Here is a 27,313-nt window from a genome sequence, read left to right as displayed (position 1 = left end):
TTTCTTGCCTACTTTCTTATTTTCTTTTTTTTATTATTACTTTCATAATTTCTTATTTTCGTTTTATCTTTTTTTTATTATTATTTTCATACTTTCTTATTTTCTTTTTATTTTCTTTTTTTTTATTATTTTCCTACTTTCTTATTTTATTTTATTTTTTCCTACTTTCTTATTTTCTTTTTATTTTATTTTTTATTATTTTCCCACTTCCTTATTTTCTTTTTTATTATTTTCTTTTTTCTCTTTTTTCTTCTTTTTTGTTTTCTTTTCGCCTTCCTTTTTTCAAGTTTTGGTAATTTTTTTCGAGGGGGGTAAGTCGGGAACCCTTTCCCTCCCTCGAAAATTTTTTACTTTTAATAATAAAAATAATAATAATGTACACATGGAAACAAAAAATATAATTATGATGACATATATACAAATGTGTCATATGTACAACAATGCAAAAAATATATATATACATCTGTTTCCTAAAATAAATAACAAATATGTGTACAAAAGGAATCAGGGTGCTCGACGACTACTAGACGGTTGCTACACATCCTGCAAAATCCAAAACGAAGATTAATACATGAAATGTAATAACTTCGTTGAAAAGAAAAGAAATAAAACTTACCACGATCATCCGGTGATCACGGCATGATAAAGTCACGAAGGCTCTCCGATAAGCAGCTCGGAAAGCACGTAAAGTCCTCACCATGCCGTTCACGGTTTCCCCCGGAACCTGTTTCAAGAATACAAGGACAGTTAGTAAACAAATGTATATGAAACAAAAAATAAATAGAAATGTTTAAATACATATACACAAAAGACATACCGACTCAACCGTCTCAGGTACAAACGGTATCCCCTCATCATCCTCCGCTGCTGGAAGGGTCTCACGAATTACCGATCCGACAGCATCAGTATACGTGATCTCCGTTGTAGGAGGCACCGAACCACCTAGCTCGACCCGCTAAAATATACATGACAAAAAACGATAAAAGGGTCAAAGTTCCGAAAAATAAATAGAAACAAGGAAAAGAGAGAGTTAGAGTGATAACCGGAAAAAAATCCGGAAAAGGAGTCAGCCTGGATGCTATAAAAGCCGGATAAGAAACCTCCGGCAGCACCAGCTGCTCTGCTGGATAACCAAGGATTACCTAACCTCGATCCTCTGTAGACAGCAAGTCCGGACGTAACATCTGGATCGGAGGATCCGCAGGAACCAAAGGCTCCTCGGACGAAAGCTGCCAGAGAACACACTCGCCTAAAAACCAAGCGCCTGTCCTCTAGAGCACCGAGAGTCCCAGATAGAGGGCCCGGAAACGGCAACGAACCATGCCAGACCGGATAGCCTCAGGGACTCCGACGATCAAACTCCAAGGATGGAGATCGATCTATAAAACACAACCACATGAAAAATTGTTAGGAAATAAATAAAATCAAAGAATGCACATGTAGTTGGAATGCTCACCGACGCACGAGTCGCCGAAAGGATCCTCTAGAGAAAGTCGCCGGCAGAAGTGGCTCGTCTCTTCTTAATCGCGACCAATCGATGGCCGATAGGAAAACGAGCAGCCCCAAGCACCCTGGGGGCTAAGAAAGGCAGGTACGAGTATCCCCAAGCCTGAAATCGAGAAAAGATAAGCCTAAAGGAAAAAAGCGAAAGTAATAACAGAAAGAAGCTTAAAACACGTACCTCAAGGATACGACCATGCCACGTAAGGGAGATCTGAGGCACCTCAGTAGCTGGCGCGGAATCCATCACCTGGGTCGCCTTGCCCGTAGTTGTAATCATACTGGCATACGACACCTCCGCCCAACTCAGGTCACCTACTTGCCCTAAATCGTTGAGGCAAATAAGTAACCCAATAACGAAACGCTTTCCTCGATCACTCAAGATGGTGACGAACAGAACATGAGCAATGTATATCCGAGCCAGCTGCTCAGGTGTGCACTGCCGATCAAGCTCGTCAGCCGACAACTCGTCGGCAAGAACCGAGTACGGATAAAACTGCGCGTACACATGAAGGGCCGACGCAAGATGGTCCCCCATAAGGTCGCGCAGTCTCTCGTCTGACCCCTTAACGAACTCTATGACTACGGGCTTGCCTTTGAAAGGAAAACCTGTAATCATAGAGAAATCGAAAGGGGTAACCGTCATCTCTCCCCATGGAAAATGAAAAGTGTTGGTGGAATCCCACCAAAACTCCAGCAATGCACGGAGGAAAGTGACGATGCAGGCTGACTCGATAAATCCCGAAGAGCCGCCAGCTGGGAATCAATCCCGGAAAGTGCTACAATCTCCTTTACCACCTCGGGCAAACTCCCAAAACGGGCTCGCAGGTCACCAGAGCCGTATAAACGCATGCTAGGCTCACTCTAAATAAAAGAATTAAAAAAAAAACGGTTATGGTTTAAAAAGGAGAAACAAAGGAAAAGAGAAAGAAACAAAGGCGCGAAAAACTCACGATGCCTCGCCACCCTTTAATCGAAACATGATGGTCTGGGTCCCACTTAAGGACCCTAGGGTCCCAGTTGGGAGGAGCCTCCCAAACCACATCCTCCTGGCGACGTCAATCGGCTACGACGCGTCGCTCTCGAACCTCCTCTCGAGGACGGGTCACCCTCTTCCGAGGACAAACCGCCTTGTCCGGACCACCTAGGATCTCCTCAGCATCGACAAATGGAGGCGAGTCCATGCTATGATGGATAAAGTTTCTTTAATTAGTTTACTTTATTTCCTAAACTAAACTAATATACGTATTCTAGACCCATTTCGGCACCATAACGGCTGCCAATGGGGCAAAACACGAAAATCGAATGCCACCCATACTTGGAGGCTACGATACCTGCAGTTAAACTCAGTAAATGGGGGCTTCTAACACCCACAAAGGCCATCCTATACCAGTTTCAACTAAGTATTCAAGGGATTGTATTCCAAAATCTCAAAGAATCAACTACTTCTAGACGAATAACAGTAATAAAAACACAATTATCGTCTACCAAACAATCTTGAAGTTCGAATATGGCAAAAATAGGCTAAGTATACACTTCGCGCCAATTTTTCGGATTCAAAATTTTCAAAATATTAATTATGGAAGCAAAACTAGTTCCAATACTACAATTGCTGCATAATTGACAGTATAACCAAAATGAGCAAACAAAATAACAGAAAATCAAACCAAATTCGAGTAGAATTGCAAAAAACGCACTCATACGAAGAAATGCTCATACAAGGTTCAATACTTAACCATTTTTCATGAAATTTGTTGCAAAACACTCCTCAAACATAGTATAACAACACGGAACAAACAATTTCAAGAATAATGAATCGAATCGAAAACCCCCAAATTCGAAATTTAGGGTTCAACGGTTCGAAAATCATCCCGATTAAGCCTAAATCAAACGAAAAATAACAGAAAACTTACATTGGATTATGGCAAATATGAATTAAGGACAAAATTTGCTTCCTTTAGCTTCGAAAATTGCAAGAAACCGAGCTCTTTAGAGAGAGAAAGAAGCGAAAATAAATGAAGGAAGGAGAGAGAAAGCGAAATGACTAATCGCGTTTTTCGATTTTCTTTTTGCTGAACTGAGTGCCGCGCACAACTGAATCAGTCACGCTCGACAGACCAGCGCAACTCAGAAAGATGCGCGCGCCTGGACAGCGCGACCCACTGAGTTGCGCGCGGATACTGGTCACTAAAATGATCGGAATCTTGATTTTGATCCGATTGATCATTTTTTTTAACGGTTTTTGCTTGTTATTAGACGTAATGGCGCGCAAATTATCAAAATCTTTTTTAATTGCTTTTCATATTGTAGTTTGTTTTCTTCTTTGTTAGTTTTTTGCATCATTCTTGCATGCACACCGTGCTTTGTGCCTTCCCCAAGCATACGTTTTGAACGTTTTTGGTAAAAGTGCCTTAAGACTTTCCGTGGTGGTGCTTTACATAAAAGTACCCATAGACAGGTTTGTCATTTTACTGTACTGACGTTACAAATGTCCGGGTTTTCTTCTTTTTTCACGTCCGAAGCAAAAAGGAAGGCGTTTTCATGCAACGTAAAAATGCAAATGGCGTATCGTACGACGTAGGTGTTGCGTAAAATTTCATTTCAGCCTAAGGTTTGCGAGATCTACCTCTCGGAACTAAAAGGTAGAGAATTACTGTAGACGTTAGCTCACGAGTCGACAAGCGCGCCGAACCATCAGGAACAGGCACTTCTTGAATGGGAACAAATACGGTAGTTAGTGCGCTTACTAACTTACCGGACAGTTAGGGTGTCGAATCACCCCCTATATAAAGAAGCGACGAGACAATGTCGCGCCTATGTAGTCACGTGCCCCCAGTCCTGAGACACGTGTACTCATCTTGTGGACAAAACTGCTGAGAGAGTTACTAACTTTCTTCCTTCTCACGGGATTTGGATATATGCCTCCAGTCCTAAGACATGTATTTCTATCTTGTGGACATCTGGCTCGAATACCGGACCATTTTGGCTCGAATACCGAAAATCCCTTTTCATCTTTTTACTTTGTTAAAGTCAGGCTAAAGTTTCAATGACATATCGAGGGACTTTAGACCAACGATGACACGATTGAGAGGAAATCTTCCCCTTTTATCCTTTTAAAACCGATCTCTTCTCATGACTTGACATCACCCAGAACACCTTTACTTGTAAAAGCGTTCTACAATTGCAAAGGATCAATCTAGATTCTTTAGCACATTAAGATTAGGGAAAACCTTTTTCTAGCCTTAATAGCTACTTGTTTCAAACTCTTAGCGAACCAAGGATTGTTTCGACATCCTTAAACATTACTGAAAGATTCTCTATCCTTAGAGAACTTCGAAAAATGAGTCTTGGATTTATTTCCTTGACTAATTTGATCATCGTCTATTCTAGACTCGATCAAAGTGGGGGATAACTGTAGACATCTACTTTTGGCCTCCTGTCCCGACAGGAAGTGCAATGCGATAAATAAAACCATCTTCATGTTGGATCAAAGTGAAGAATACTTATGGAGAACTGGTTAAGCCACAAAACACAAAAGACTAGCCCAAATTAAAGATAAAAGCCAAAACAAAGGTCCAATTAACTAAACCCGATCATAATTAGGCTTAAACCCGTGCTTAAAACCCAATAATGATGAATTTAGGAGCGCCTAGGTTAGTGCTGCCGCAGGAAAAGCCGCGCGTATCTCAAACAGTCGTGTTGGGCTGCCGCGCGCAGCTAATTCAGTTGCGCGCGACACCCAGCGCAACCTCCAGAGTTGCGCTGCGGAAGATTCAAAATTATACGGAAAATATAAAATCGAATCTTACCATAAAGCCGCGCGCAAGACAATTAGTTGTGCTGCCCGTAGCAGCGCAACTTAATCACTTGCGCTGGGGTGCCGCGCGCAACTCATCCTGTTGCGCGCGACACCTGCTGCGGCAGAATGCTCGTAACCCTAAACCTAATCATTCCCTATAAATAAGAGCTTAAACCGAGGCATAAACAGACAGAAAAATAACCTAAAAAACTCTGGCAAAATACTTGTGAACTTGTGCAACCTAGCCCCTCTTGTCCTAAACACTCACCCCTTTTGATATTTTGTTACTACGGTTGAGGTTCCCCAACAAGAAGGAGTCCATAAGTATTCTAAACGGAGATCTAGCAAAGAGAAGTGGTAAATTCCCGAGCACTTAGTTAAATCACATTTATTTTCTTGTTTAAAAGAACCTTAATTAATTAATTAGTGTTATTTGATCGCCTTTAAAATAATTAATTAATCAATTCCACATCGTATCTTATGTTAAATATAGATTAGAATTGAATTAAATAATTGTTGGTTGATCACTTAAGCCTAGGCGAATATTGTTTGTTTTCTTGTCCTTTTCACGAATTTGATTAAATAAAGAATAACGACATTATGATGTAATTCCTACGTGAATTGGTACGTGTAAATAAAATCAACTAACATAGTTTTAGGTATCGCGTTGCATATATTGTTTGGTGATGAAATTGTAAAAAAGGAAGAGCTAGTAGAGGCCGCACTAGGGCTAGGATAACGATTCCCCTCTAAAGGGAACGTTATTTTAGTACCCTCGCTCCCGAACTCATTTCTGGTTTATAGACCAATTTGGGCATGGGTAAACTTATGATTCGTGCTAATTATTCCATGAACTCCACATAGAAGAAAGGCATGAATGAGGTTTATGAGTTTTTCCTAAAACTCATTATCGACTCCCTACTTGTTTCTTACAAAAAAGCGTAATGATAGAATCAATTCTAATTCAAGGTCCCCCAAAACTCCTATGATGTTTGTATGGACGTTCTATAACCCCGTAGAGCGAAGTGTAGTTTATTCGGCCAGTCGTTATAATTTTCTGCCATTTTCTTAATGATGACTGTTATGTTTTTATTTGTTGATTCTACAGCTCCATTCATTTGAAGTCTATATAGGGATGAATGATGGTGTTTTACTTTATAACGAGTTAAGAGGGTCTCAACTTCATCTTTGAATTGAGATCCCTGATCATTAATTAGTTCGTGTGGAACTCCATATCTACAAAATATGTTTCTTTTGAGAAACTTTGCGACATGTTTAGAAGTGATGTTCGCGTAATAAGCGGCCTCGATCCACTTAGTAAAGTAATCGATGGCTACTAATACGTACTCGTGCCCTCCTGTTCCTGTTGGAGATATTTTTCCAATTATGTCAATTCCCCAAGTCGAAAAAGGCCAAGGGGAAGTGAGATTATATAGTTCGGATGGTGGAAGGTGTTGTAAGTTAGCGAACATTTGACACTCTAGACATTTTTTAACATATTGTATGCAATCATGTTCCATGGTGGACCAATAGTACCTTTTTCGTGAAATTATTTTAGCAAGCATTTTACCATTCATGTGAGGACCACAAACGCCTTTGTGACTATTTTCCATAAGGCGTGTGGATTCAGGTTGGTCTATACACAATAAGCTTTGACCGTTAGGCCCCTTTTTGCATAATTGACCATTTAATAGACCATATTGGGCCGCAAGTGTTCTTAGGGCTCGTTGGTATTTCGATGAAGTATTTTCATGATATGTGCCATGGGTAATACATTGGTGGATATGATCATACCAAGGATTGTCTCCTTCAATGTCATTTATTTCCTCTATTGTGTTGCAATATGCTGGTTCTTCTCTTCTATCAACGCATAATGGCATCATATTTAAATGATCTGAAATGTTGATCATTGAGGCTAATTTTGCTAGCGCATCGGCAAATTGATTTTCATCCCTTGGGAGGTATTTAAAATCAATATGTTCAAAATGCTCGATGAGTTGCTCTAGGTGTGCTTGGTATAATATCATTGTGGAGTTCTTTATTTTCCATTTTTTAGTATATGATTTATAATCAAACTAGAATCTCCATATACCTCTAATTTTTGCACACCTATGCTAACTGCTGCTTCTAATCCAATAATACACGCTTCACATTCTGCGGCATTATTAGTAACCTCAAAGTCTAGTTTGACAGAGATTGGAGTATGTGCTCCCTCTGGACTTATGAATAACACTCCCATGCCACATCCTTTATGATTGGATGCACCATCGAAGTACATTACCCATTTGTCATCTTGCGTCATGAGAATCTCTTCATCCGGAAGATGAGTAGTTTCTGCATGACTTGTTTGAATAAAATGTTGGGCGAGAAAATCAAAAATTACTTTTCCTCTTATTGATTTTTCAGGAATATATTTTAATTCAAATTCGTCAACATCACCAACCACTTGGATATTCTTCCTTGTATGGGTGGTTGTTCAAACAAATACTTTATCGGATTTTGTTGAGAAATCACATGAGTAGTGTGTGGTAACATATAATGTCGTAGTTTTTTAGTTTCCCACACTAATGCTAAACTTGTTTTTTCCAAAGTGTTATATTTTGTTTCATATTGAATGAATTTTGTACTTATGTAGTATATTGCACACTCGACTTTCTCTACCTCTTGTGCTAGCATGGCACTTGTGGCCATGTCTGTAACCGTGATGTATAGCCTAAGAGGTAGTTTGGGTACTGGTGGTGCTAAAATTGGTGGACTTTTGAGATAATCTTTGTTTTTTCAAAGGCCCTTTGGCATTGATCGTCCTATTCATGTTTTTCTTCTTTTTTCAATTTTTTGAATATCGGCTCACAAGTCATAGTCAATTTGTTGATAAACCGACTAATGCATTGTAGTTTGCCAAGAAACCCCCTAATTTCTTTTTCTGTTTGAGGGGGAGGCATACTAACGATTGCCTTTATTTTAGAGGGATCGATCTCAATACCACGTGTGCTTACTGCGTATCCGGGTAACTTACCAAAAGTTACTCCGAAGGCGCATTTTTATGGATTTAATCGCATTTTATATTCTTTTTTGCGAGTGAAAAATTTGCGTAGAGCTTTTATGTGTCCCATTCTATCTTTGGACTTTACAATCATATCATCCACATACACTTCCATTTCTTTATATATCATATCATGCAAGAGAGTCGTAGCCGTTCTTTGGTACGTAGCTCTTGCATTTTTTAGACCAAATGGCATGACTGTGTAGCAATATGTACCCCAAGGGTTGATAAAGCATGTCTTTTCTTCATCTTCTTTTGCCATTAGGATTTGGTTGTAACCTGGGTATCCATCCATAAAGGATAACATCGCATGTTCAGCCGTGTTATCTACCAATATATCAATATGAGGTAGAGGAAAATCGTCTTTAGGGCTAGCCTTGTTAAGGTCCCTAAAGTCGACACACATGCGAACTCGTCCATCCTTTTTAGGGACCGGGACGATGTTCGCTACCCATTCTGGGTAATTACATACGCGAATGATACCTGCGTCTAATTGCTTTTATACTTCTTCTTTTATTTTCAAAGCGACATCAGGTTTCATTCGTCGAAGTTTTTGATTTACTGGTTTAGAGGTAGGGTTCAAGGGAATGGTATGTTCCTCAATTTCCCTATCTATTTCAGGCATGTCCTTGTATGACTAAGCGAACACGTCTTCGAATTCTTTAAGCGTCGATATAAGAATCGATCGCTCTTCCGGATTTTAAGTTAAGCCAATCTTGACTTCTCTTTTGTTTTCATTAGTCCCTGTATTGACTGTTTCAGTTTCTTCAATTATAGGGTTCTTTGTTCTCGTTCATTCATTAGTTCAACCAATTTATTAATATTATCATCTTCATTAGATTAATTGTTATAGCATTCAAAAGATTCGAGAGAAGGCATATACTCGGAAATAGAGCTCATATTATTGAATTCAAAATAGAGTACATTAAGAGAAGAATCCTTTTTGGGATCTTCGTCCTTAGAAGTAGAAAATAAAGACTCGGCAATAGCCACAAGGCTCAAATTTTCAGCTTCCTTAAAGTCTAAGCTAAACTCATCATCCGATTCTTCGAACATCTTCCCTTCTCCTGTGATGATCTCCAGCTTATCACGTTTATGATTAGTCCACTTGAAAGATTTCCTCCATCCATGCTCGAAGGTTTCATTAGAAGGGGTAATCAACGAGGTTGGGTCAAAAGCTTCATTTTGGATGGCATTTTGGTTAGTCATGGTAGCAACATGGTTTTACTCTAGTCCAAATAGCAAGTTGAATGCTTGTCTATCATAGCACCCTGGGGTTAGGTATTTTGATTCAACGATTTCGAGATCGTTATTCAAGAAGTAGAAATCATGAAATATCTCAAATCTAGGCTTCTTGATTCCTCCCATAACTATTGCTTCTGGAAAGTCATAGCAAGGGTAATCTTCTCTCTCCCTAATGAATTGTCCATTAAGGGTTTGTTGGTAAGATAGGAGCAAAGTGATTATCCCCTTTTTATTGTTGCCTCTACGTGCTTTGTTTTTAGCATCGTGAGACTCTAATTCTTCCTTGGTTGGTTTGTATCCCAATCCAAAAGAGAGACTTTTCTTTGGGATAGGAAGTAAAAGAGATTTCTTCATTCCTATTCCCAAAGGCATCCTAGGAAAGTAACTACTCTTAAACAAGATGTTGTTTACTATCCGGGTGGAATATGGATCAAGCTTGAATGATCCTTCAAGGCTCTCTTCCATTTCGATTGTGTAGATTGGCTCAGCGGCAAATCCCCACATGTCCTCTTCACAATTATCATGGTTTATTTCTAGAAGTGATTGGTCATTTATAGCTATTTTGAGAGGAGAAGCATGTATAGTCATAGGAAGCCCTTGATAGTTTAACCTAATAATTTGATGAAGTGAGGATGGTATTGCACTAAGCTCATGTATCCAAGGACTTCCAAGTAGAAGGTTGAATGTGGGTTTAATATCCATGACATGGAATTCAACCATCTTTTTAATTGGGCCTGTAGTGACTGGTAGCTTAACAGTTCCACACACACCGATCTCCTCGAGTTGTCATAGGCCCTAATTCTTTGTGTTGTTGAATGAAAATCTTTTTCTGGATTAAGACCTAGATATTTTGATGTTCGTAGTGGGAACACATTTACAGCTGACCCATTTGTCTACTAAAGTGAAAGGGATATTGTAGAGTTAAGTATAATGCATTATTGTGGGTAGTGTCTTTTGAAGGCAAATCATCAATAGTGAAAATGATTGATTTGTCAAATTTCTCGCTGGTAAGCAAGCTAACGAGAACCTGGGGGGTTGTGTCTGTAGTTACAGACAAAGCCATTAGAGCATTCATAAGAGAATTCCTATGTTCTTTAGAAGTACTTAGGAGTTCCCAAATGCTAACATTCGCCTTGGATTGGCGAAGTTGTTTGACCAACGGATCTTCCACCTCAAGTGGAGGTGGTATTGGGTTTTGTACTTGACCTTGAGTTTGATTCTGTGTAGTCGAAGATCCATTTGGTGGTGCTTGGTAAACTCGCCCAGAACGAGTTAGATGATCTATTTCGTTTGGATTAGTTGTAGGACTCGTGAACCAACTTTCTTCTAGAGGCTTTGAATGTGCCTCCATTTCAAGATGTTCCATGAGTTGTGCTTGATGCCATTGTTCATCCAAGGAGATATTTGAAAGTCTTGTGACTTCCCCAAAAAATGATCCCAATCGAGCGCTCCATTTGTCTCACTTTGGAGACAAGATGGAGGTGGGACGGTGGCATACTTAGGGACATATAAGTCTTGAAAGTCGTCGTCCCAACCCACACACTTCATTAGTTGCCCCTATGAGTGTTGTGGTTAGAGGTTTCCCTATAGGTGTGATATAGTCCAAAGGATTGAACGTATCATTTCCCATATGGTCCTCATCAATGTGAAATACCCCTAGTGGGGATACATTGTTGTTAGGTTTAGGCGTGGGAATTCTCCCATCGTCTACTAGATCTTGTACTTTGTGTTTTAAGACATAGCAACGTTCGGTATCATGCTCAATGCCCCTATGATAAGCACAATAAGCACTACCATCCCATTGAGCGTACCTTTTTTCTGGTGGAGTGAGTGGTGTTGGCCCCGTTGGTGTAAGTAGACCTTTTTCGCTCAATTTTTCTAATAATTCTTTATAGCTCACATGAAATGGTGTAAATTTTCTTTCTTTTGTCCATCTTTTTCGTGGATCATTACTGTTATTATATTGCGTGGAAGTCGCAAATACATCAATAGAGGATGAAGTATTATCATTCCCCTTTTGTAGTTATTCCTAGGTTGATGATGATAAGATTTGTTTGCTTTTTCTTTAGCAAGATCATCTTCAATCCTAGTAGCCACATAATAGACCTTTTGAAAAGTGTCCAAACCAAGGTAACGTAGATGCTTGTTGTACTTTTCATGACAATTGTCAATGAACTTTTGTACTAACTCGAGTTCAGGTGGCCTTTGGGCAAGGTGAGCCGTCTTTTCTCGCCATCTACCATAGAAAGCAAGGAAACCTTCATCGTCGCCTTGCTTAAGCATTTCAAGTTCACGTAGAGTCGATTTGAACTCCACGTTACTCTCATATTGGATAATGAAAGCCAAAACTACATCTTCCCATGTTGTTTTGGATTTCGGATCTAGCCCATAGTACCACTCCCTCGCTGTTGGGTCAAGAGATAAAGGGAAAGTTAAAGCATAAAGCTTAGGATCAACTCCCTTTAATGCCATGGTGCCAGTAAAACACATTAAGTGGTTTTGTATATTATTGGTCACCTTAAATATTGGCAAGTCCGTAGCTACGAACTTTTCCGGTAAAGCAAGTCCTGGGGGAGGAGAAAACTTTTCTGCGTCGAAGTACTTGTTCCCCATGGTGGAACGAAGAAAAAGCTTCTCCAACGACTTTTCTTTGACGGATAATTGTTCCATCTTTTGTTGCAAGGCTAGAGTCTTGGCATTTTTCTTTTCAGCCTTTTCAAGTTTCTTAATTCTTCTCTCTTCGGCCTCTTGAGCCTTTTCTTCTCTCGAGCGAGCAATCTCTTCTTATAGTTGCTTAATGGTTGACATTATTGTTGGACTAGGACTAGTTGTCGAGGGAAGGTGGTTTGAAAGGAGTGGATTGTTTGATGGTAAACGTAGAATGCGAGCGCCCGGGAGTCTTCATTCCCAAGCTTGAAAACCGGCCCTAAAAGAAGTACGAAAGGATAAGTAAATCGATACGCTTGTTTAAGGAAAATAAGGAGAAAGAACGCAAAATATATTCGAATGGATAATATCACCTTTAAACAATTCTTCAATGAAGATATTGTTTGAACGAGCCAATTTGTTTTCGCAAAAATCAAAAGGGCTCGTAACAGTAGGCGCGCGCAAGTGACTAAGCTGCGTGCGGCTGGCGCGCGCATCCGAATCACTTGCGCTGGCTGGGGTCGCGCAACTCATTGAGTTGCGCGCGCCACCTGCTTGTAAAGTTTTTTTTTTAATTCGAGCGCTTTTTTTATATTTGCCATCATTTTTTACGATTTTTTTTTATGTTACCCTTTGAATATGACTCAAAATTACGAAGAGACAACTTCGAAATTGGGAACCTAAACCAAACTAAAATAAAAAAAAAATAAAAAAAAAAAGAAAGCTATCCTAACACGTCGCATATAGTCACGTAATCACATAAGCATACCATAAGCCAAGATACGCATAATGTCATTCTAAGGTCAAAGGCTTGGGTGTCTAAGGGTACCATATCTTAAGAAACGATGCACAAATCAATCACTCAACGTGTTAACTCATGACATCATTCTCTCAACATTTTGTTGACGACATGGGTGGGATGATTGTTATTGATTTCGGGATAGAAGCCTGGTGTTGGAAGCCCCTAGTCAATGAGCCAATCCCCAAAGGTTAAAGTGTGCTATGATTATGCATGATGCAATGTTGCTTGTTTGGTTTTTACTTTTGTGCAAAAGGAAGATATTATGCATTCAAGTCTCGCTCTCTAACTAGAGATTATCCAAGTTAATTCCCGTTATAACCCATAGGCAACCTGGTGTTGGAAACCTTGGACCATAACTAAGAACTAATCATGTAACCTCTAAGTCCCCAATGGAGTCGCCACTGTAAGGAGGGTGATCCCATCGTAGGGGGGTCCTTCCTTAGATGCCCATGGCCATTTAAAAGCGTAGGACTTTACACTTGTTAGGGTGTATTAGGATTTGAATTCCTGACTGTTTGGGGGACTTTGAATTAGAATTCTATCATCACGCTTTTTTGTAAGAAACAAGTAGGAGTCGCCAATGAGTTTTGGGAAAACCCATAAACCTCGTTCATGCCTTTCTCCCATGTGGAGTTCATGGGATATTTAGCACAAATCATAAGTTTACCCATGCCCAAATTGGTCTACATAAACCAGAAATGAGTTCGGGAGCGAGGGTACTAAAATAACCGTTCCCTTTAAAGGAGAATCACTATTCTAGCCCTAGTGCGGCCTCTACTAACTCTTCCTTTTTTACAATTTCATCACCAAACAATACATGCAACGCGATACCTAAAACTAAGTTAGTTGATTTTATTTACAAGCATTAATCACGTAGGAATTACATTGCAAAGTCGTTATTCTTTATTTAATTCAAATTCGTTAAAGGAGCAAAAAAATGAACAAGATTCGCCTTGGCTTAGGTGATCAATCAATCAATTAATTATTCAATTCTAATCTTATTTAACACAAGGTACTACATGGAATCGATTAATTAAATGTCCTTTTAAAGTGGTCAAACAACACTATTTTATTGATTAAAGTTCTTTTAAACAAGAAAAATAATTGTGATTTATCTAAGTGCTCGGGAATTTACCACTTCTCTTTGCTAGATCTCCGTTTAGAACACTTATGGACTCCTTCTTGTTTGGGAACCTCCACCGTAGTAACGAAGATTAAGAGGGGTGAGTGTTTAGGACAAGAGGGTTTGGAAGCACAAGTTCAAAGAGTTTCTGCCAGGATTTTAGGTTAATTTATGTGTCTTTAAGCCTCGTATAAAGCCCCTATTTATAGGGAATGGGTGCAATTAGGGTTTTAAGCATTCTGTCGCAGCAGGTGTCGCGCGCATCTGGATGAGTTGCGCGCGGCATCCCAGCGCAAGTGATTTAGTTGCGCTGCTATGGGCAGCGCAATTGAATGTCTTGCACGCGGTTTTATGGTAAGATTCGATTTTATATTTATAAAATTCTAAATCTTCCGCGAGCACATCTCTAGAAGTTGCGCTAGGTGTTGCGTGCAACTGAATTACTTGCGCACGCCAGACCAGCCCAACTCATTGAGATGCACGCGGATTTTTCTGCGGCAGCTTTAATTTTAACCTAGGCACCTCTAAATCCGTCATTATTGGGTCTTAAGCACGGGCCTAAGCCTAATTATGATCGGGTTTAGTTAATTGGACCTTGTTTTGTATTTATTTTGGGTTAGGTTAGTCTTTTTGTGTCTTTGCGGTTTAGCCAGTCATCCATAAGCATTCTTCACTTCGATCCAACACGAAGATGGTTTTATGTATCGTCATTGCACTTCCTGTCGGGACGGGAGGCCAAAAGTGGATGTCTACATTAATACATTCATGTGTTTGTCTAAGATATATTTTTTAAAAATAGTTTCCTTCTTAAAGTGAGCTTAAAGACCTAAGGAATTAAGAGTTTATGTAAAGGATGTTCAAGAGTGAAGAGTTACTTACCATGTCCCAAATATGGCCTATGAATCAACCCTTACGTCCAGAAGAAGTTCTATTTCTTTAGCTCAAGTGATAGAACTTTTCAAGAGCTTTCCAACCGTATCTCACAATAATTTTTTCGATTTTTCTATGATTTTTAATGATTTTTTTAGTTTAAGCTATCAAAGAGATGAAAAAGGCACGTTTTTTCTCTTAATTGCTTTTTAAATTTGTATTTATTTATTTTTAAGAAACTAATGGTATCATGGAACCTATATTACACTATATTATGTATTTTTCATTTATGGAACTTTAATTATTAAGAGTCTTAAATGCTTTAATTTTATTTAAGAGATGACTTCTGTAATAAGAGTTTTAACAAACTTTATTTTCTTTACTTTAAGACGATTTTAGAAATAAAATATTTTATAATTTTGTGAGCCTTCTTACTTCAAACCCCTTTGTAACACAAGAATGAATCATAACTTTGCTTGTTTGTTTTAATAATAATTAATGATAGTTAATATAAGGTTATGGCCTCATTTCCAAGCATGAGGTTAAGATTAATTATTTAGTTGTATAAGGTTGTAACAATTGTCCATCTCCATAAAAATAATCTTATATCCCATTATAACTACCCGATGGATAATTGACAATCGGATATGATTAAATAGTTATTGTTCCCTTTTATTTGGAAGTAAGGCCTTGACAGGTGTCGTGGTTTACTTGGTCAATTCCATTAAGCCTAAACACATAACCCTTAAAGCCTTACAAAAATTACCCTTGAGTGTTTTTAAACCTAAAGTGAGATTATACAGTGAACCCTTACAGTTTCACTCCAAAAAATACCTTGACCCACTAAAAGTCGTCAATTGGGACGCATTTGATGAATTGTCTTGTTCAAAAGACAATTTTGGTAATCACTAATCGGGGTGATTTTCCTCAACCAAGGTGGTTCATTTTACTTTTATGAGTGAATCCGTCAAAGATCACTAAAACCCCACTTACAAAATGACATTTACGTCAACTACCCAAATTAAAAACCCAATGGAATTGGTTATTTAAAACATAGCATCCGTCCGAACTACGAAGGTTTTGATTCGCAAGTGAATTCAAAATCTCACTATGATCGGTACGTAGTGCAACTTTGGTGCTCAAACCTACCATATATTTTTTTTTATGTGATTAACATGTCTTAAAACTTGATTTTTAACAATGCATTAGTAAGAGCCCGTTCCTTAGAACGGAAGGGAAGACGAGTTCCAGACGTTCGATTCTCTTAACCTAAACCCCGAACCCTGTGCCTATTTCTTTTTATTGAGTTAGCAGTTGATTTTTATTTAGTTTTATTTCTTAAAATTGATTGTTTTAATATCTGTCCTTATTCGGATAAAAATAAGGTGGCGACTCTAAGTTTTTAATTATAGGTCTTATCAAACACTTAAGTAGAACCTTTATAGACTAATCTTTGTCCACTAAAAACCAGGTACCACAAGTCTACCTATTTTAATTAGGAATGTGTCTTGGCCCCTTGAAGAGGGAGAATTCAAAAAATGCATGGCTGTGCTCAAATGGATTACATAGTAATCATTTGTTTTGTAGTTCTAACTCAGATTTCAAGAAAAGATTTGTAGATTAATATGATCACGACATGAGATGCAATCATATTATTAAATCGACACACATTGACTTAAGGAATTTGAATATTGCGCACTTGTCTCAGACAGTGGGAGATTGAAGGAGTTATGTCTTCGATAAGTGCAATTACTATATATATCAAGGATCACTATTATGGAGATAATAAGTTCGTTCTTTTGGGTCGTCATTGTTTATTGCTAGATTATGATAAATGATCTTTGGGCTAGTCAAATAGTCCAAAGCCCTTTAGAATGGATCCTATGAGGTCACACAACAAGAGTATTGGGTTAAACAAGATAGAGGCCCATTAATGGGCCTCATGAGATTATGACAAACCATATAGAGTGTTGGCTAGAGTAATTTGATTAGGATTAGGAATTGGGCTTGCCATGGACTCTTATTTAGAGATGTGATCTATAAATAAGATCCGTGACTTAGATTGACACAACAATTGACAAGTCTGTTAACTGTAATTCAAGCAACCAAGTCCTAAAACCCTAATCCTCTCTCTCTCACTCACGGCCCTCTCTCTCTCCTCCCCTTGTCTGTACGACCACCCCCTTGTGGCGGTTCATGTGGTGGCTTGTGGTGGTTCGTGGTTGGTTTGTTGCTCTCTCTTCTCCATAGAAGGTCAATTGAAGGGTTCAATTGGAACTAACTAGCATTAGTGAAGGTTTAATCCGTGCTCGTGGACCAAGTAGAGGAATCACACATGAGGTTCTTTGTCTCCCTTGTTCTTGCTCGATCATACGTGGAATCACGCTTCAAAGGTATAATTACTTATTCTTTATGTGTTGTGCATTGATCTTGGTTATTAAATGCTTATGAATATGATTCATGAAATTCCGCTTAGTGTATCTAAATCCCTACAAAAGTCATACACTAAAGTTTCAATGACATATCGAGGGACTTTAGATCAACGATGCCATAATTGAGAGGATATCATCCTCTTTAATCTTTTTAAACCGATATCTTTTGATGACATGACATCACTTAGGACAGCCTTTACATGTAAAAGCATTCTACATTTGCAAAGGATCAATCTAGATTCTTTAGCGCACTAAGTCTAGAAAATACTTTTTCTAGCCTTAGCAGCTACTTGTCTTGAACATTTAGCGAATCGAGGATAGTTTCGACATTCTCAAACACTATTGAAAGATTCCTTATTTTTATGGAACTTTGCAGAATGAGTCTCGGATTTATTTCCTTGGCTACTTTGATCATCGTCTATTCTAGACTCGATCAAAGTGGGGGCTAACTGTAGACACCTACTTTTGGCTTCTTGTCCTGACAGGAAGTGCGATGATGTTACAAAAATCCGTTCTTCATGTCAGATCAAAATTGAAGTGTTTATGGACTATGAAATGCATTATGAAGTAAGGTAAAACCCATATTTGAGACCAAGTTATCTTAGAGCCTTGTCCGATTACTAATTAGGCATAAAACGTGCTCATACATGTTTAAACTTGATTAATAACGGACCCAAATGCGTCAAATGCAATGGTTAGATCCAATGGATCTTACATTGTTAAAAATCGAGTCAATCAAATAAACCAACCATAAAAATTTCTATTCAAGACTAATACATATAGATATCCCTTTCAAAGAGCTTTCCAACGGTATATTATAAGCCCAATTCCGACTTAAAACGTAGAAGTTATGATCAAAACACTAAACCAGGCCCTAAAACCGACACCCTTGCACTCCAACATCCATGTATTTTGATCCATAACATATTTTAACCTAATTATAATGGCATTGGAAATTAGACATTCAGAGCTTTCCAATGATATCTCACACGCCTTAATCCAACTTTGAAATCAAAAGTTATGGAAGTTTTAAAAACGTGTTTTCGTATAAGGCAAACCGCACTGAGCGCAACTCAATGAGTTACGCACGCCTGCGTGCGCAAGTCATTGAGATGCGCGCGGCACCCAGCGTGACTCAGAGATTTGCGTGCGCCACCTGACAACGTAGCTCTAAAACCCTAAACCTAGATTCCCAAGCCTATAAATAAGGGTCTTCTTTTAACCCTAAAGGGAACGGAAAAATCAAAATTCTAACCCTAACATTCTCAAAACCCTAATCTCTCAAGTTCTCTTACTATCATACTACTTTTCTTCTCTCTTCCCAAATACTTTCCAACCCTAATTGAATCCATTGAAGTCCTTGAAGGTACGAAGAAGAAAGAAAGTCCATAAACGCATTAAATGGAGATTTAGCATAAAAGAAGAGTGGTTAGTTTCCAGAGCACTTAGATAAATCACCTTTTCTTTTATTGTTTAAATAACTTTAATTGAATAAATAGTGTTGTTTGATCACTTTAAAAAAACTTTTAATTAATTTAATTCACATTGTATTCTTGTGTTAATCAAGACTAGAATTTGAATAATTAATTGATTGTTTCATCACCTTAGTCAAGGCGAACATTATTTATTTCTTGTTCATTTCACGAATTTGAATAACAAAAGAATAACGACTTTTGCAATGTAATTCCTACGTGATTAATGCTTGTAAATAAAATCAACTAACTTATTTTTTAGGTATCACGTTTCATATATTGTTTGGTGATGAAATTATGAAAAAGGAAGAGCTAGTAGAGGCCACACTAGGGCTAAGATATCGATTCCCCTTAAGGAAACGTTATTTTAGTATCCTCACTCTCGAACTCATTTCTGGTACACGTAAACCAATTTGGGCATGGGCAAACTTACGATTCGTGCTAAATATCCCTTGAACTCTACTTGGGAGAAAGGCATGAACGAGGTTTATGAGTTTTCCTAAAACTCATTGGCGACTCCTACTTGTTTCTTACAAAAAAAGCGTAATGATAGGATCAATTCTAATTCAAGGTCCCCCAAACAATAAGGAATTGAAATCCTAATATACCCTAACAAGTGTAAAGTCCTACGCTTTTAAAGGGCCATGGGCATTTAAGGAGAAGGATCTCTACGATGGGCACACCCTCCTTACAAGTATCAATAGATTTTTTTGCTCATTTTAGAGAGAGGAATTCATTTTTTCAGTAGTTTTTAGGTTAGGTTTAGGTTTTTAGAGAGAGAAAGTGAGAAACACAATGGTTTTCATGGATTTTGGATAATCAAAGGAGGAATTTGATGATTTGAAGATCTCCATCCTATATCAATGAGCATTCTTACTCTCTTTTCTCTTTATGCTTTCTTTAAAATCTTTGGTAATCATGTTTGAATAGATTTCCTTCTACTAGGTGTTGAGTGAAGCTTTGTAATGGTTAATTGAGCTATTTGAGATAAATTTGATGATAATTGCGTGATTAAATTGATTGAATTGATGATGGCATGTTGTTTGTTTTAGATTGGATTGATCTCCCATGATAGCAATCTTAATTGCATATTAATTCTAGTTTGACAAGGGATTGTGAATTAGAATTGATATATTTAATTGTATTTTTGGTAAATTTCTTCTATGTACCTAGTCAATGAGGGGATCTAGGCTAGAAATTTGAGAGATTGCTCTTGAGTGTAATTAATTCCTATTTTAGTTCTTTCTTTGCATGATTAATTATTAAATGGATTCTCATTAACTTGTTAATTGTTCAAAGTGGATCTTTGCCCCTTGTAGACTTTATAATATCTTGTTCATTATATGTGTGTTAGTGTAGTGGTAGTGTCCTCTATCCATAAACCGACTTCGGTGTAGCTTAAGTATTAGATCGAGAATAACCTAACATTAGTGTTCCTTGTGGTTCGACTCCGAACATACCATTAGACTTGTTTAGGGGTTAGTTTAGGATTATAAAAATTTTGTTTGACCGTGAGAAGGTTAGTCAATGACCTAATTTCACCGCGTTCAATTAACCAATTACGTAGGTTTCAATTTCATTTAATTAAATTAATAATTCATTGAATAAGCATCATTCATACAACAGTACTAAATTAAAACAACAACTTAAGGTTCAGCTTTATATTAACAACACATAATGAAGCCTACTATACTTACAGCAAAGTTCAGTGCACCAAAATTTGAATAGGACGATCAACGAAATTGTCAAAATAGCTCAAACAAACTTCTCGAAACGATGAAGACAAACGCTAGGATCAGCCAGAAAGGCCACAACAACCCAAGTACTATTTTCTCGATCAAACTAAACAATCGCCTCTAGTCTTCTCCCTCAAACCAGCTACCAGCATAATGTTCGAACTTTTCTCTCTCTTTGGGTTTCGTTTGCAATAGTGTTACCTAGACCACTAGTAAAAAATACACAGCCATTTACTATGTTTACATCGTCAAATAATCACATTCCAAATTTACCCTTACTCATGCTTGTGAATTAACTGTTCGACCCCCGAGATAAATGTTTTTTGTTTTTCTCCGAGATCAACATGGATTTTCTTTTATAAAAATAAACAAATAATAGAGGGAGCAAGACTAAACACATTAGTATTACTAGTTAAAACTGTCCATTCGGGTATTCAAGTTGGGTTCGGATTGGGTCAAATTAAGTATCGGGTCAAATCAGGATCAGGTTCTGCCGGGTCAATCTAGTCTCAGAACAGGTTTAAAATTAGGTCGGGACAATTTTGGTTCAGGTTATTAGGTCGTTCACCCTTTCGGGTGTAGGTCGGGTTCGATTCAAGTCAAATTCAAATCGGGTTCAATTTCAGGTTCGGGTTGTGTTGAGACGGGTTTGGGCAGGTTAATGAATGGTACATTCGGGTCGGGTTAGGGTTGAGTCAGATAATTATTTGGTCGGAATCGTAAAGTTGGATCATTCTTAGTTTTGGTTCAAATTCAATTCGTATAAATATCGATGTGGTCAATTTGAACCTATATAATTACGCCTTCCATAATTCGATCAACCATTATCAAGATTTTATTAAACCTAATACAAAGTAATGGAGAATAAAAGGTATATAAGTGAACAAATTGTACCAATATGTTATTAAGGAATGAAGGTTTACAAAATTGTCCAATATATAAGCTAAATCAAAAGGTATATAAAATTTTATTAAACCTTCCATGATACTCAGGTCAATAACAAGTTGTGTTGGGTTGTAACCGTTTTCAGGTTCTAATTGATCGGGTACTAGTTTGGAGTCAGATTGTAGTCGGGTCGGATTAAATCAGTTAACGGTTACTATTAATTCAGGTGCAGGTTTGGGTTCGGGTTGTAAAATATTGGATTAAATCGGTTGTCGATTAACAACAGGTCGGAGTCAGATCGGGTTACATGTCACTAGTTTCACCCCATTATTCGGGTATAGGTCAGATTTAGATTATTGCCGCTTCAGGTCGGATTCTCAGATCGGGTCAGATTTTAATGGATCTAGTATTATTATTTCGTACGTGGTAATGTGGAATTAATGAATTTTTAGATTTTAAGATGGCGTGCATATTCGGCTCCTTTTATTCCATTTGAGTCTTTCTTTCTCCTCTCTCCTCTCTCCTCTCTTTTCCCATTCTCTCTCCTCCCCTTTCTCTCTCCATCCGAAGAAAGAACCCTAACCCGGCTATTCCCGTTCTTCGTCAGTAAGTACCCTTTCTCTCTCTTCTGTCTTCTCTTGTCTCTCTCCTCTTCCTCTCTCTTCCCTTATCTATTTATTCTGTCTCTCCTTTTACAAACTTCTTTTAATGCTTCTACATCTGTTATCCATTTTTGAGATCTGAATTTTTAAGCAGTTTATCACATTTGAGATCTCACTTTTTTAAATTTTAAATCTTGTTCATGCATTGGAATCGGAATCGGAATCGAAATGTAGATTGATAGAATTACAATTGAAGTGATTTGATTGTTGTAATTTGGTTGTTTAACATCAATGCTGTTGAAATCATGATGGGTGTTTGTTTATTTTATCTGGGTTTGACTTTGTCGTGATTTTATTGAATTTTGGTTGATTTCATTGTTAATGTCGTTCTATTTGATTGAGTTTTGGGTTTTGTATGTTTTGTTGTTTTAGGGTGTGTAATGAGGAACGTAATGTCGGACAGAGAACGGGTTGGAGTTTGTAAATTCATCTCTAATTAACAATTTTCCCCTCTTTTCCTTTTTTTTTTTCAATTTTTTTGTTCAACCTAGTTTTCCGATGGACGGCGATGGTGGTCTTAATATGCGAAATTGGGGATATTATGATCCTCCCATGAAGCATCTGAATTTGCAGCTCATGTCTAACATGGCGGACCGGAAACCGCTACTTGGAAGCCGTGAGTCGGCTTTAATTACGAATTCGAATGCCGGGTTTCATCAGAGGGATTATGTGGTTCCGAATTCTCATTACCCGGTTGATTATAATATGAGGGAAGCTTGGATCCATAGAGATAATAAATTTTTTAATATGTTGCCTACTAGTCATAGTTATGCTATTTCGACTGAGACTGCCCCAACTCATCACCCTATGCAAATGCTTCGGCAACCTGAATCTTCAAACGAGGAAAGGACAGTCCGAATTGAGCCAGTATGTGAAATCAATAATGGTCCCATGAAAAAGAGATCAGCTGGGAAATCTGAAAAGGCTCCTAAAATGAAGAAACCAAAGAAGGCACCTAGTGGCCCTAAGGAAGGGGGCAGTGGTTCAGGTCAAAGGGCTAAGTCTGCGAAGAAAACCACGGAGGTTATCATAAATGGAATTGATATGGATATTTCTAGTATTCCGATTCCAGTTTGTTCTTGCACTGGGGCTCCTCAACAATGTTATCGATGGGGTTCTGGTGGGTGGCAGTCAGCGTGCTGTACAACGAGTTTGTCAACGTACCCCTTACCAATGAGTTCTAAACGACGTGGAGCAAGGATAGCTGGGAGAAAGATGAGTTTGGGGGCATTCAAGAAGGTGTTGGAAAAGTTGGCAGCCGAAGGTTATAACTTTACTAACCCAATTGATTTGAGGACTCATTGGGCTAAACATGGTACCAACAAGTTTGTGACTATCAGGTAGATGTACAATTCAGATTCTACATTTGGCCTCACTTTGCGTTCGGCCTGCTTCTCATGTACATATGTATGTCGCCTGAAACTGAGGCTCGTTTAAATGGTTTGTAGTCCATGAATTATCCTTTTCCATATGTTCTCGAAATTTACTACCTTTTGGGTTTCTAAGATTTGTTGTTTCATTCTTGATTCTGCTTGTAGTATTAGGAATTCCACTAATGTATCTCTGCCTGGTTAGTGAAAGTAGTGGACGAGATTTTATTTATTTCTTCCTTGGAGCTTAAGCTTCATAGTTGACAGTATCATGTTGACAGATAACTATCTTCCTTATAAAGGTTTACTTCTGCTGACCAGTCGATTTGATGTCATGGTTTTGTCTCTCATTTGAAGGTGCTATCTTGTTGGTCATTGTGCCCACAATGCTTTAAGCTAGTTGTGAACTCAATCTGTTACCAGAAATTTTCATTAATTTCTACTAGCTTTGGCTTCTTAAATCCAGTTGCAGAACCTGTACATGTGTTTTAGCTTTTGATTGTTTATATATTTTTATTTCATAAAACTTGGTAGTTATGCTCAGAAGGGTGTTAGTGTTATCTATGGTGAAGTTGGACATAATTTTAATCACAAATTTGTTTTAGGTAATTTTCCTGGATTATATAGTGATGCTGGATGAATTTATGATGTGAAATTTTGTGAACTTCATTATAGCTCGTGTAGTAGTGGACTGATTGTGATTCTTATGATCCTGTGACCTTTTGCTTTGCATTTGAACATATCTTTCTTTATTGGCATAAATTCTTACGATATTTTTCTTTTAAAATTTTACTTATTGCTGTTCTTCGTATTTTGTGGCTTATGATTTTAGATTGGATAGTATTGACTTTTTTGTGTTGCGCTACTTTTGTCTTTGACTTGAGTCATAATGTGATAGTGTTCCTTTTTTTGGCATAATGTACCGAATACGTTTATTTTAAAATTAGTATGAATTATCTGTATTGTTTTTGCTAAATTGTTTATGCATTGTAACTATATAGTAATCAAGTAATATGTTTTCTGGTGAGCTAGTGTTGGTTACTTTTACCCATGTTGGCATATCTTTATTTTATTTTTTTTTATTGATGAAACACTTCTTGTTTCACGTGTGCCAATGTTAATTATTAACCATTACTTTAATTATTAGTAACTAAAGATTGTAAATCAAGACGAACCTAATAAGACCCTTCATGATTTTTTTTTTTTGCTTACAGAATTTTTTTTACCAAAAATAGAGATTATATAGTGTGAAATTTATTAATTTTGAAGTGTTGAAGTATGTTTTAATTCTTTTACTTTCTGAAATTTCTTTATTAATTATTAGGAAACAAAAGAAATTGTCAATTTATGTGAATATTTGTAATTTAGGCATTTCAGTCTTTAATTTCATGAATATTATCTCGATCTGCTTTGTGAGTGCATTTTTTAAATGGAATTTTTGTGTATATTTATACGAAGTATGCTTTACCCTTTTTCTAGTTTATTGGTAATAGATCTAATGGATGACCGGCCTTACATGGAAGTCGTATCCATATTAACGTGTTATCCATTTTGACTTTCTGTCCTATTCCCTCCGTGTTTTTTTAAGTGACACACTTTGACCGACACGTAGTTTTAGGAGATTTTATTGGCTTTAATGAAATAAGATGTTAGTGGGGTAGGTTGGAGGAGTGAGAAATGATAAAGTAAAAGAATGTGAGAGGAAGTGGGGACCATGAAAGGAGTGAGAAATGATAAAGTAAGAGATAGTAGGGTGAAGATATATTATTAAAATGTAAGGAATTTCTAAAAGAGGAAGTGTGTCACTTAAAAAAAAACGGCCGTTTAAGGAAAGTGTGTCACTTAAAAAAACACGGAGGGAGTATTAATTTAAGATGGAACATCACGCAGTGCTTATATGTGCTTCTTTTACCTCTGGTTCCCATTTGAATTTGAACATTGAAGTATGTTGCTATTTATAGTATAATAAACTAAGTGTTGCATTCTCATCTTTCTTAAGTTTTGGCAAATGGTTAATCTAGTTAGAATTTACTGTATGGTATTTCAATTGTTTCAACTTTAGAGCATTTTTTGATAGAAATTGGTGTTTCCTTTCCCCCTTTCTTGACATGCTTCTGTGACGTTCTGTCCTCTTCATTTATCCAAAGTTCGTGTATCATTTTTTTTTTCTTTTTTGTTGAAAAATTGCAGGTCTTACCTGGTTCAGGGTTTTATGTTTGCAGGCTCTTAGCTTAAAATTTGCAATTGAAGTTGAAATCATTGCTTGAATTGGCTATATATTGAGTGACCTAATTGGTTGTATTTGTGGATGTGTAGCATCAGTTATGTGATATGCTTTGTATGGGAGTTATTTGTATCATGTCCTTTGAAATTGGGCTGGAATTTGACTAGGCTTTTAAAGGCATGTTAAGTGAAATAGTGTTGAATATTACTGCAGTTGAACCCATCTGTTGATCTTCCATTTATAAAAAATAGGTTATGGTTGGGGTTTGGCTCTTTATATACTCTCCTTTTCCTAGAAGTTGCACTTTGTAATGGGTTGCTGAAAGTTAGCTCATCAAGTTTGTTAGTTTTTTTTTTTTTTTTTTCTTCTTCTTCTTTGTGGAGTTGGAAGTTGAATTAGTTTGTTGTGTTTAGAATTTTAGTGATATTGCCATTGCAGGGCAAATTTAGGATGCGAACAGGTGGAATTTGTTCTATTTCAATAATGTGCCTGAGAAAAAAATAGATGTGTTAGTAATGCTGATTGAATTTAATTAATACAAGTATGATTATGTATTTATTTGTTTAGTTTTTTTGGCTGTGGTATATCTTGAGCTTCTTAATCTTGTAAAATTGAAGATCGAAGTGATGTATCATAGGATCATGTAGCTGCTGTTGAAGCTTTTTATTTAGTGTATTCCATGTATGTGTAGGATTCTATTGATATCCATATAAGTGATGACTGATGAGACTGGTTTTCTTGTTATGACCTTGGTAGCCTTAGATAGATGACTGCTGACAAGCTATTTTAACCTTAGGAACATTGTTGATAGTTCTGCCTTTTCGTGTTGCATTTTATAAACAGGATTTAACGTGCGACACTCTTGAAGCTTTAAACTTTAGGAAGCGTGGTTTTATTTACGATAAGTGATTTTACACGAGGATTAGTTCAGTCACATTTTTAGCTTCTCATGGTATCTCCTTTTCATACTAATTGCAACAAAGAGGTATTATTCATGAGACATAAGGTAGTATAACAAGTAACAACTACCAAGAACTTTGTTAGAAGGAATGCAGGGATTGAAATGGTTGTCCTTGGTATTAGTTTGTGTTGTCCATTACTCCCTTCGTTTTTAATTATTTGTTCTATTTTTTCATGCACAGAATTATAGGAGAAAGTAATAAAATATGGAGGTAGTGGGGTAAGTGGTAGAATAAAAAATTAAAAAAATCAAAAGTAGTAGAGAGAATTGGAGGAGAGAATATAAAATTAATAAAATAAAATTTATGTTGGATCTATTAGATGAGAGAAATAAATTAAATACTATAAAAGCTTTTCAAATAAAGAAATAAAGCTAGTATTTAAAAACGGTCAAAAAAAAGTGGAGCAAGTATTTAAAAACGAAGAGATTAAATAGTTTTGGCTCTTTTGGAGATACGAACTTTTAGGTTTTCTTTCAGTAAAGAGCTCTAGGATGCAAACAAGCAAAAGTTTCCTACTACTGCAGTATTATCTTCTTTTTTGT

At 37.3% G+C, this 27,313-nt stretch overlaps 1 pseudogene across 1 annotated transcript; it reads left to right on the top strand.

Annotated features, from left to right (window-relative positions):
* The first annotated feature begins 22,034 nt into the window (after window positions 1-22,034).
* Window positions 22,035-23,820, top strand: LOC145579109 (protein BASIC PENTACYSTEINE1 pseudogene; annotated as a pseudogene). Its single transcript, XR_014099027.1, has 2 exons — window positions 22,035-22,159; window positions 22,707-23,820. The product of XR_014099027.1 is annotated as a protein BASIC PENTACYSTEINE1 pseudogene (transcript).
* The last annotated feature ends 3,493 nt before the right edge of the window (window positions 23,821-27,313 follow it).

Source organism: Chenopodium album, chromosome 14 (assembly GCF_948465745.1).
Source record: "Chenopodium album chromosome 14, dcCheAlbu1.1, whole genome shotgun sequence".
Lineage (NCBI taxonomy): Eukaryota > Viridiplantae > Streptophyta > Magnoliopsida > Caryophyllales > Amaranthaceae > Chenopodium > Chenopodium album.
Note: the sequence above shows the minus strand (reverse complement) of the source record. Positions and strands in the feature narration are given on the sequence as shown.